Raw genomic sequence first — 10,300 nt, 5'->3', positions numbered from 1 at the left:
CAAAAATCCGACCAAGTGCGCGAGGCGCTTTCGTGAATAGCTCCGGCCACAGACATGGTAGCGATTAGTGGTGCATGGAAGAAATCTAGCCACAAGTGCCATCTACCCATGGCCAGAACAAAGTGTGGCCATATCTTGGATACCGGCGGAGCTATGGTGCAAATATGGGCCAAAAATGGTGAAGTTGGACCAAAAATCCGACCAAGTGCGCGAGGCGCTTTCGTGAATAGCTCCGGCCACAGACATGGTAGCGGTTAGTGGTGCATGGAAGAAATCTAGCCACAAGTGCCATCTAGCCATGGCCAGAAGAAAGTGTGGCGATATCTTGGATACCGGCGGAGCTATGGGGCAAATACGGGCCAAAAATGGGTAAACTTGTACGGTCCAAAGCCAAGGGTAAATTTTTTTATTCCTCTAATAACTTCTAGCACAGACATTGAATCGGTTGGTGATGTATGGATGAAATGTAGCAAACAGTTGGAACTACCCATAAAATCTTAAAGATTGACGATCCAATGTATAGAACCGGAGTAATGTGCGATACTTGGTGAAAAATCGAGTGAAAAATTAGCTATAAACTGTTTTTGGCCCATAACTCGAATACTAGACATCGGAAGGGGGGGTCGTAGAACGATTTTTTGTTGCCCTATCGATTCCCTATCGAACGAGCAAAAGTTGTTTTTTTGACCAAAAAGGACCCCTACTCTAGTAAAATTGGCCTGATTTTACTAGTCCCCGGTACCCGTACAGGCAAAATGAGCAAAATGCTCAAGTATGAATGGTTTTTGGCCCATAACTCGAATACTAGACGTCGCAGGGGGGTGTCATGGAACAATTTTTGGTAGCCCTTGAAATTATCTATCGAATGACATATACTTGATTTTTGGCCAAAAAGTTCCCTAGACTAGTAAAAATCGCATCATTTTACTAGAGTCGGGTACCCTGGACGAAAAACCGCTATAATTGCGGTTTTTGGCTAATAACTCGAATACTAGACGTCGCAGGGGGGTGTCGTGGAACAATTTTTGGTAGCCCTTGAAATTATCTATCGAATGACATATACTTGATTTTTGGCCAAAAAGTTCCCTAGACTAGTAAAAATCGCATCATTTTACTAGAGTCGGGTACCCTGGACGAAAAACCGCTATAATTGCGGTTTTTGGCTAATAACTCGAATACTAGACGTCGCAGGGGGGTGTCGTGGAACAATTTTTGGTAGCCCTTGAAATTATCTATCGAATGACATATACTTGATTTTTGGCCAAAAAGTTCCCTAGACTAGTAAAAATCGCATCATTTTACTAGAGTCGGGTACCCTGGACGAAAAACCGCTATAGTTGCGGTTTTTGGCTAATAACTCTAATACTAGACGTCGGAGGGGGGTGCCGTAGAACAATTTTTTGTAGCCCTTGAAATTACCTTTCGAATGATATATAGTGGTTTTTTGGTCAAACAGTGACCCCGAGACTAGTAACCCTCCATACACAAAACCGCCTAAAAAGTTTTGGTTTTGCAAAATTTTGAAAAGTGCGTCAAAAAAATTTTTTCAAAAAGTACCAAATCGTGATCAGAACTCACTATAGACCATAAAAAGTGAAATCCGATGGTCATTTGCAACACTTGGTCAATCGAGAAAAATTTCACTTTTTTACTAGAGTCGGGTACCCTGAACGAAAAATCGCTCAAGTGATGGTTTTTGGCCAATAACTCGAATACTAGACGTCGGAGGGGGGTGCCGTAGAACAATTTTTTGTAGCCCTTGAAATTACCTTTCGAATGATATATAGTGGTTTTTTGGTCAAACAGTGACCCCGAGACTAGTAACCCTCCATACACAAAACCGCCTACAAAAACTTTGTTTTGAAAAATTTTGAAAAGTTCAAAAAAATTTTTTTTTCAAAAACTACTAAAACGTGATAAGAACTTACTATAGACCATGAAAAGTGATATCCGATGATAATTTGCAAAAGTTGGTAACTAGTAAAAAATTTCACTTTTTTACTAGAGTCGGTGCAACGAGAAAAAAAAAGTCCGTGATGGAGAAAAATGGCACGTTTTCCACGCCTGTACGCTTTCGTTTTCTATATAGGGGGTAGGTGAGCCAGAAGCATGAATTTGACTGAGTACGTATCTTTATGAATTGGGCCCTTCTAAATCGATTGAGACTACCCCCAGGACGATCGGACGACTGCTTCTGGCTCAAAATGTGGTTTTTAGATTTTGATCGTCAATTATGAGAGAAAAAATCGATTAGAAGTAAAGATACGAAATGCTTGGTCTAAGTTGGGAAACGACTTCGGATATTTGTTGGACGTTGTCGTAGAAGGTCCGAGGACCAAGGAAAAGTGATTTCCAAGTGGATTTATGCACTATTAGTCGATGGTAAGATGTGAAATTAGTAGAACTTACCATACAGTTTGCGAAGTTGAAGCAATCGGTTGGTGAATATGGTACTGTCTGTCCAATTTGGTGGTTCGGAATGAGTGAAACGATGTTGATGATGGATAGACGTTCCGATTGCCCCCGATCGGGGAACATATAGTGGTCTTTAAGGTCCAAGTACCTATGTTTTGGTAAGCAGAACTGAGAGTTAAAGGATGAAAGTCGGCCATTCCTAATATCATCCTATCGGTGGTTCGCGAGTTGTTTGAGGACCGGAGCAGCTCGCGATGAAACGGTCCTAGGGTATTGGTTATCCATCCAAGGAAGAGTAAATGCGATCCTAGATGTGTGTCGTTGGCCGTTCTACCGGTATCGCCTATCGATGAGATATCGACGGGCATGCCTTACTCGAAAGTTGAATTCTAGGATCGATGGTCAAACAGACCTATGAGCGATAAACCAAACTGAACACGTATTGATGTCGGCTTTTCCTATCATTTGATGCCGCAGGTTGTTTAGGGACCGGAGCAACTTGCGGCCGAGACGGTCCCCGGGGGTTTCTTTCTCCAAGGAGTGGAAACTATTAAGCAAGAGTTGTAGCAAGATACGATCCTCTGATGTGTCGTTGGCCGTTCATGCGGTATCGCCTGTCGATGAGATATCGATGGGCATGCCTTACTCTACCGACCTTCTAATTGAGAGTATTAATCAGGGATCGATGGTCAAACAAGACCAATGAGCGATAAACCAAACTGAACACGTATTGATGTCGGCTTTTCCTATCATTTGATGCCGCAGGTTGTTTAGGGACCGGAGCAGCTTGCGGCCGAGACGGTCCCCGGGGGTTTCTTTCTCCAAGGAGAAGAAACGATTAAGCAAAAGTTGTAGCAAGATACGATCCTCTGATGTGTCGTTGGCCGTTCAAGCGGTATCGCCTGTCGATGAGATATCGATGGGCATGCCTTACTCTCCCGACTGGATTACTGAGAGTTTAATCAGGGATCGATGGTCAAACAGACCAATGAGCGATAAACCAAACTGAACACATATTGATGTCGGCATTTCCTATCATTTGTCGCAGGTTGTTTAGGGACCGGAGCAGCTTGCGACCGAGACGGTCCCCGGGGGTTTCTTTCTCTAAGGAGTGGAAACGATTAAGCAAAAGTCGTAGCAATAATCGATCACCTGATGTGTCGTTGGCCGTTCTTGCGGTATCGCCTTTCGATGAGATATCGATGGGCATGCCTTACTCTCCTGACTGTTTAATTGAGAGTTATAATCAGGGATCGATGGTCAAAAAGACCTATGAGCGATAAACCAAACTGAACACGTGTTGATGTCGGCATTTCCTATCATTTGTCGCAGGTTGTTTAGGGACCGGAGCAGCTTGCGACCGAGACGGTCCCTTCCCGAAAGATGGTGAACCGAGTCGTCTGGCGTAAAAACCGGACGACTCGAAAGGGCTTGACCCTTTCAAGTGAGCGATAATCACATTCTACGCTCAGTTCGACAGCTACAAGGCAATCACTCGCTATGTTCAGAGCTAATACATGCAACATGCCGGCATTGTTTCCACCGACGCATGGATTCAAGACTGGTGCACTTATTAGTTAAACCGTTCGCCTCCGGGTGTTTCGAGTTCAAGTCTGGATGAGGATTGATCTTGCTGGTAATAGCTTGAGCCCCTGAATAAGGGGTCGAAGCGTACATCTTGAGACCATGTACAACATATTACCAAATCGGCACCATGGGTTCGGGTGCAAGTGATGTAACCGTGAAAGATGTTGAGCAGCCCAACATCGGTTTACACACGCATAATAGGAAGGCAGCGCTGTCGACTGGTCAGTCGTGTAAGAAGTGTGCATTATCGATCACAAATATATTGGTGATCTGTAGGTTGCGCATACACCATGCCCGGTGTAAAGTGCCGTGGTCCCCCCCGGGGGGCTGCATCAAACCGTTCGCCACGCGAACTACCCAATGGAACGAACTCGATGCATTTAATAAGAAGAAGAGATGATAATGAAACACGGTCGATTTAAGAGTTGAAAACGTTGAAATACCTATAAGCAAGTCTTAAGTTGGTGGTGACCGTTACGCCCCAACAAATTGGTGCCTTACCCTACACCAAAGAGCCATTCAACATGGTTCAAGTGAGCGATAATCACATTCTACGCTCAGTTCGACAGCTACAAGGCAATCACTCGCTATGTTCAGAGCTAATACATGCAACATGCCGGCATTGTTTCCACCGACGCATGGATTCAAGACTGGTGCACTTATTAGTTAAACCGTTCGCCTGCGGGTGTTTCGAGTTCAAGTCTGGATGAGGATTGTTCTTGCTGGTAATAGCTTGAGCCCCTGAATAAGGGGCCGAAGCGTACATCTTGAGAGTAAATGTACAACATATTACCAAATCGGCACCGTGGGTTCTGGTGCAAGTGATGTAACCATGAAAGATGTTGAGCAGCCCAACATCGGTTTACACACGCATAAGGGGTTTATTGTTATCTGTAGGTTGCGCATACACCATACCCGGTGTAAAGTGCCGTGGTCCCCCAGGGGGCTGCATCAAAACGTTCGCCATGCGAACTACCCAATGGAACGAACTCGATGTATTGAAAGAGATGAACAATTAATAGCGAGAATAGGGGCCCGGAAGCAATTCCGCGGCCCTACGGTCGATTCAAGAGTTGAAACGTTGTACAATCGTGGATAGCACCTAGTGCTAATATGGTGAGAGATAATGTGTGAGGAAATTTAGTTTCCTAAAGTTTAGTTAGTGGTTTCCGTTGTGCCCTAACAAACTTAAAGTTGGTGGTGACCGTTACACCCCAACAAATTGGTGCCTTACCCAACACCAAAGAGCCATTCCATATGGTTCTAGAGAGAGAGAGTTGTGTGGAAATTTATTTCCCACTAAGCGAGTGTGTGTCTGTAGTGGAACGAATTCTGGTTGATCCTACCAGTAATATACGCTTGTCTCAAAGGTTAAGCCATGCATGTCTAAGTACAAACATAAATGAATGTGAAACCGCATAAGGCTCAGTATAACAGCTATAATTCACAAGATCATCCTACCACTAGTTACTTGGATAACTGTGGAAAATCCAGAGCTAATACATGCAACATGCCGGGACTGTTGCCCTCGCGGGTAGCTGAACTGGTGCACTTATTAGTTAAACCAATCGCCTCCGGGCGGCTTGAGTTGAAGTCTGGATAAGGACGCAGATCGTATGGTCGCTTGTCGACTGACGACAGATCTTTCAAATGTCTGCCCTATCAACTATTGATGGTAGTGTAGAGGACTACCATGGTTGCGACGGGTAACGGGGAATCAGGGTTCGATTCCGGAGAGGGAGCCTGAGAAATGGCTACCACATCCAAGGAAGGCAGCAGGCGCGTAAATTACCCAATCCCAGTACGGGGAGGTAGTGACGAGAAATAACAATATGGACCTCTCTAACGATGGTCCATAATTGGAATGAGTTGAGTATAAATCCTTCAACAAGGATCAAGTGGAGGGCAAGTCTGGTGCCAGCAGCCGCGGTAATTCCAGCTCCACTAGCGTATATTAAAGTTGTTGCGGTTAAAACGTTCGAAGTTGATTGCCCGTCCAGACACGTGACCGCCACGGGCGCCCGGTTACACGCCGGGGCCGTTCGTGCGCGCGCTCACGGCTGCGACTCACAATGGTGTACTTGGGCGTTACTCTGTGAACGAGTACCGTGCTACCGGTTAACTCCGGCACGGGCTCCTCATGGTGCTCAAGATACTCACATTTACCTTGAACAAATTAGAGTGCTCAAAGCAGGCTAAGACAAAGCGTCCGGCCCCCCCGTGGGGTTGGCGTTGGCCGAGAATAATCTTGCATGGAATAATGGAATATGACCTCGGTTTATACGATTTCGTTGGTTTGTCAGAAACCTAGAGGTAATGATTAACAGAAGTAGTTGGGGGCATTGGTATTACGGCGCGAGAGGTGAAATTCGTAGACCGTCGTAGGACCAACTGAAGCGAAAGCGTTTGCCATGGATGCTTTCTTTAATCAAGAACGAAAGTTAGAGGATCGAAGGCGATTAGATACCGCCCTAGTTCTAACCGTAAACGATGCCAATTAGCAATTGGGAGACGCTACCCCTATTCGGTGCTCTCAGTCGCTTCCGGGAAACCAAAATCGGGTTCCGGGGGAAGTATGGTTGCAAAGTTGAAACTTAAAGGAATTGACGGAAGGGCACCACAAGAAGTGGAGCTTGCGGCTTAATTTGACTCAACACGGGAAAATTTACCAGGTCCAAACTTATCGAGGTAAGACAGATTGATAGCTCTTTCTCAAATTTAAGGGTAGTGGTGCATGGCCGTTCTTAGTTCGTGGAATGATTTGTCTGGTTAATTCCGATAACGAACGTGACTCAAACATGCTAACTAGAACGCTGTCAGCAGTGCGCCTCCGGGCGCACCTGACGTTACAGCCGGGCGGCGCCTTCACGGGCGGTCGTCGGCTACGTTTGCCCTGCTTAGCGGGACAACTTGTGTTTAGCAAGCTGAGAATGAGCGATAACAGGTCCGTGATGCCCTTAGATGTTCTGGGCTGCACGCGTGCTACAATGTGGGTCGCAGCGTGTTCTCGCCAATAGGCGCCCCCATTCCGAGAGGAACGGGAAATCACTAAAATGCCCATCTAGTCGGGATTGGGGACTGCAACGGTCCCCATGAACCTGGAATTTCTAGTAAGCACTAGTCATTAGCTAGTGCTGATTACGTCCCTGCCCTTTGTACACACCGCCCGTCGCTACTACCGATGGATTATTTAGTGAGGTTTCTGGAGGCTTACCTTCCGCGGTTCCTTCGTGAGCTGCAGCTGGCATGGCTGAAGTTGACCGAACTTGATGATTTAGAGGAAGTAAAAGTCGTAACAAGGTTTCCGTAGGTGAACCTGCGGAAGGATCATTACTGATGATCGTCCGCGAGTGACCAACCATGGGCTGCCTTCGGTGTAGCTCGGTCGCTCGCTTGCTATGTGTCAGAATTTGTTGAAAGCCAACTCGTTCGTTGTACACTTTGATGGGTGACCATCACTGTGTCCCCGTGCCGAGCTAGATCTCCCCTAGCCGTAAGGCACTTGAACGCCCCTTCGACGACGAGTTGCATGTGTGTGGTATGTGTCAGAATCTGGTGAAGCTTTCTGCATGTGATGTGCCTTGTGTGGATCCGTGGCCATTGCATTGTGTCTGGTGCTTAGATACCCAGACACTTAGAACGCTTGCGCGGAAAGCAAACTCGATCGTTGTACACTTTGATGGGTGACCATCACTGTGTCTCCGTGCCGTGCTAGATCCCCCCTAGCCGTAAGGCACTTTGAACGCCCCTTCGACGACGAGTTACAAGAGTGTGGTATGTGTCAGAATCTGGTGAAGCTTTCTGCATGTGATGTGCCTTGTGTGGATCCGTGGCCATTGCATTGTGTCTGGTGTGTAGGTACCCAGACACTTAGAACGCTTGCGCGGAAAGCAAACTCGATCGTTGTACACTTTGATGGGCAACCATCACTGTGTCTCCGTGCCGTGCTAGATCTCCCCTAGCCGTAAGGCACTTTGAACGCCCCTTCGACGACGAGTTACAAGAGTGTGGTATGTGTCATAATCTGGTGAAGCTTTCTGCATGTGATGTGCCTTGTGTGGATCCGTGGCCATTGCATTGTGTCTGGTGTGTAGGTACCCAGACACTTAAGCAAACTCGATCGTTGTACACTGTGATGGGCGAGCATCACTGTGTCTCCGTGCCGTGTAAGAGCTCCCCTGGCCATCAGGCACTTGAAAGGTCCTTCGACGACGAGTTACAATAGTGGTGTGTTAGATACGTCAGGTGATGGTATCTACTGTTGTGCAATACGTATCCGGCCACGGCACGGAACGAACGGGAACTGTGGTGCAGACATACAAAGAGTTAAGCCTATTAGTCATTAACTCTAAGGACGGGGCCATGGGGCGGTACGCAAAGGATACGGATGAGCGAGTATGCAGGCCCAATACTCAATAGCTCGATCCGATCCAAGCACATGAGTTGACTGCGGCGCCAGGTTAACCAATGTGCTAGATTCTATTTGGCCAGTAGAATCTTGTGTCTTATGCGATTTGATACCAAGACACCAGAACGAAAGTTAGTTGAAGAGTTATTAAACTCTTATGAAGTATGGTTGTGCAATCACAACTTATGACTTTAACCTATAAAGTGGATATGGACTTGCAATTATAACATGGAATCTCTACACACCCCATGAGCTCGATCCAATCCACGCACACGAGTTGCCTGAGTAGCGACAGGTATACCGATGTGCAATACGTATCCGGCCACGGCACGGAACGAACGGGAACTGTGGTGCAGACATACAAAGAGTTAAGCCTACTAGTCATTAACTCTAAGGACGGGGCCATGGGGCGGTACGCAAAGGATACGGATGAGCGAGTATGCAGGCCCAATACTCAATAGCTCGATCCGATCCAAGCACATGAGTTGACTGCGGCGCCAGGTTAACCAATGTGCTAGATTCTATTTGGCCAGTAGAATCTTGTGTCTTACGCGATTTGATACCAAGACACCAGAACGAAAGTTAGTTGAAGAGTGATTAAACTCTTATGAAGAATGGTTGTGCAATCACAACTTATGACTTTAACCTATAAAGTGGATATGGACTATCAATTATAACATGGGGCACACACCATGTTCTCGATCCAATCCACGCACACGAGTTGCCTGAGTAGCGACAGGTATACCGATGTGCAATACGTATCCGGCCATAGGCACGGAACGAACAGGAACTGTGGTGCAGACATACAAGGGCCATGGGGCGGTACGCAAAGGATACGGATGAGCGAGTATGCAGGCCCAATACTCAATAGCTCGATCCGATCCAAGCACATGAGTTGACTGCGGCGCCAGGTTAACCGATGTGCTAAGAGAGTTGTTCCTGGGCCTTCAAAGTGACTTCAAAACTATCTTAGCGAATGGTGGCCATGGGCGTAGACATGAGCCACAAGTCACAAGGCCTGGGACTATTGGGTAATAAAGACAACTTAGTCAGAAAGTTAGTCTTTGGACGTACCACCGGGATTGTGTTACATTGGGAACCTTACTATAAAACCCTAGGCAGGGGATCACTCGGCTCATGGATCGATGAAGACCGCAGCTAAATGCGCGTCACAATGTGAACTGCAGGACACATGAACACCGATAAGTTGAACGCATATTGCGCGTCGGACGATTAAACCCGGCCGATGCACACATTCTTGAGTGCCTATCAATTCCTTGATATACAACAAACCAAACTTCAGGGTGGAGCGTGCCACAATAGAACACTATGGCGAGCAGCCCGTCTAGTGTCGTGGGGGAAACACGCTTCCACACTGTGCATAATGGCGTGCTCGGGACCTTTGTTGGGACCGCAGGGCGCTGAAAGTAAAGGGGTGAACCGCATAAATCGCACGCACGTAAACGCGCACACACACAAATAGAGTGAGACGTATCGTAGGATACCGCTAAGAGTACGTTGTGAAACATGGGGAAATTCAATCGAAAACCTCTTTGATGTCCAAGAATTCGTTGACCGTATCCGTCGTAATACTGGATCAACGTGCTTGGGGGAAAACGTCAAAGGGTTTTATAATAGTGGTGCATGATTAACCCATCGATGCCCGAGGGGAACATGTTGTCCAATACAATAGTGGTGCAGTTGGCTCGACATGCTCGGGGGGAGACATCGTGGGTCCAAGTCGACCAAGTCGACCGAGAGTTGTTGTTGAGAGATCGAATCAAAACGATGCCGAGCGGAACTCGTTGTCCTTATTGGAGTGATATTCGGACAACGTGCTCGGGGGGGCCATCGTTGATTCAAAAATGACCGTAAATTGCCCAATCCGTG

At 46.9% G+C, this 10,300-nt stretch overlaps 1 non-coding gene across 1 annotated transcript; it reads left to right on the top strand.

Annotated features, from left to right (window-relative positions):
- The first annotated feature begins 9,520 nt into the window (after nucleotides 1-9,520).
- On the top strand, nucleotides 9,521-9,678 carry LOC125773866 (5.8S ribosomal RNA). Its single transcript, XR_007420427.1, has one exon. It is a non-coding gene; the product is annotated as a 5.8S ribosomal RNA (ribosomal RNA).
- Nucleotides 9,679-10,300: the final 622 nt, after the last annotated feature.

The sequence above is a fragment of the Anopheles funestus genome (assembly GCF_943734845.2).
Source record: "Anopheles funestus chromosome X unlocalized genomic scaffold, idAnoFuneDA-416_04 X_unloc_59, whole genome shotgun sequence".
Classification (NCBI taxonomy): domain Eukaryota; kingdom Metazoa; phylum Arthropoda; class Insecta; order Diptera; family Culicidae; genus Anopheles; species Anopheles funestus.
This window is presented reverse-complemented; position numbering and strand designations above follow the sequence as displayed.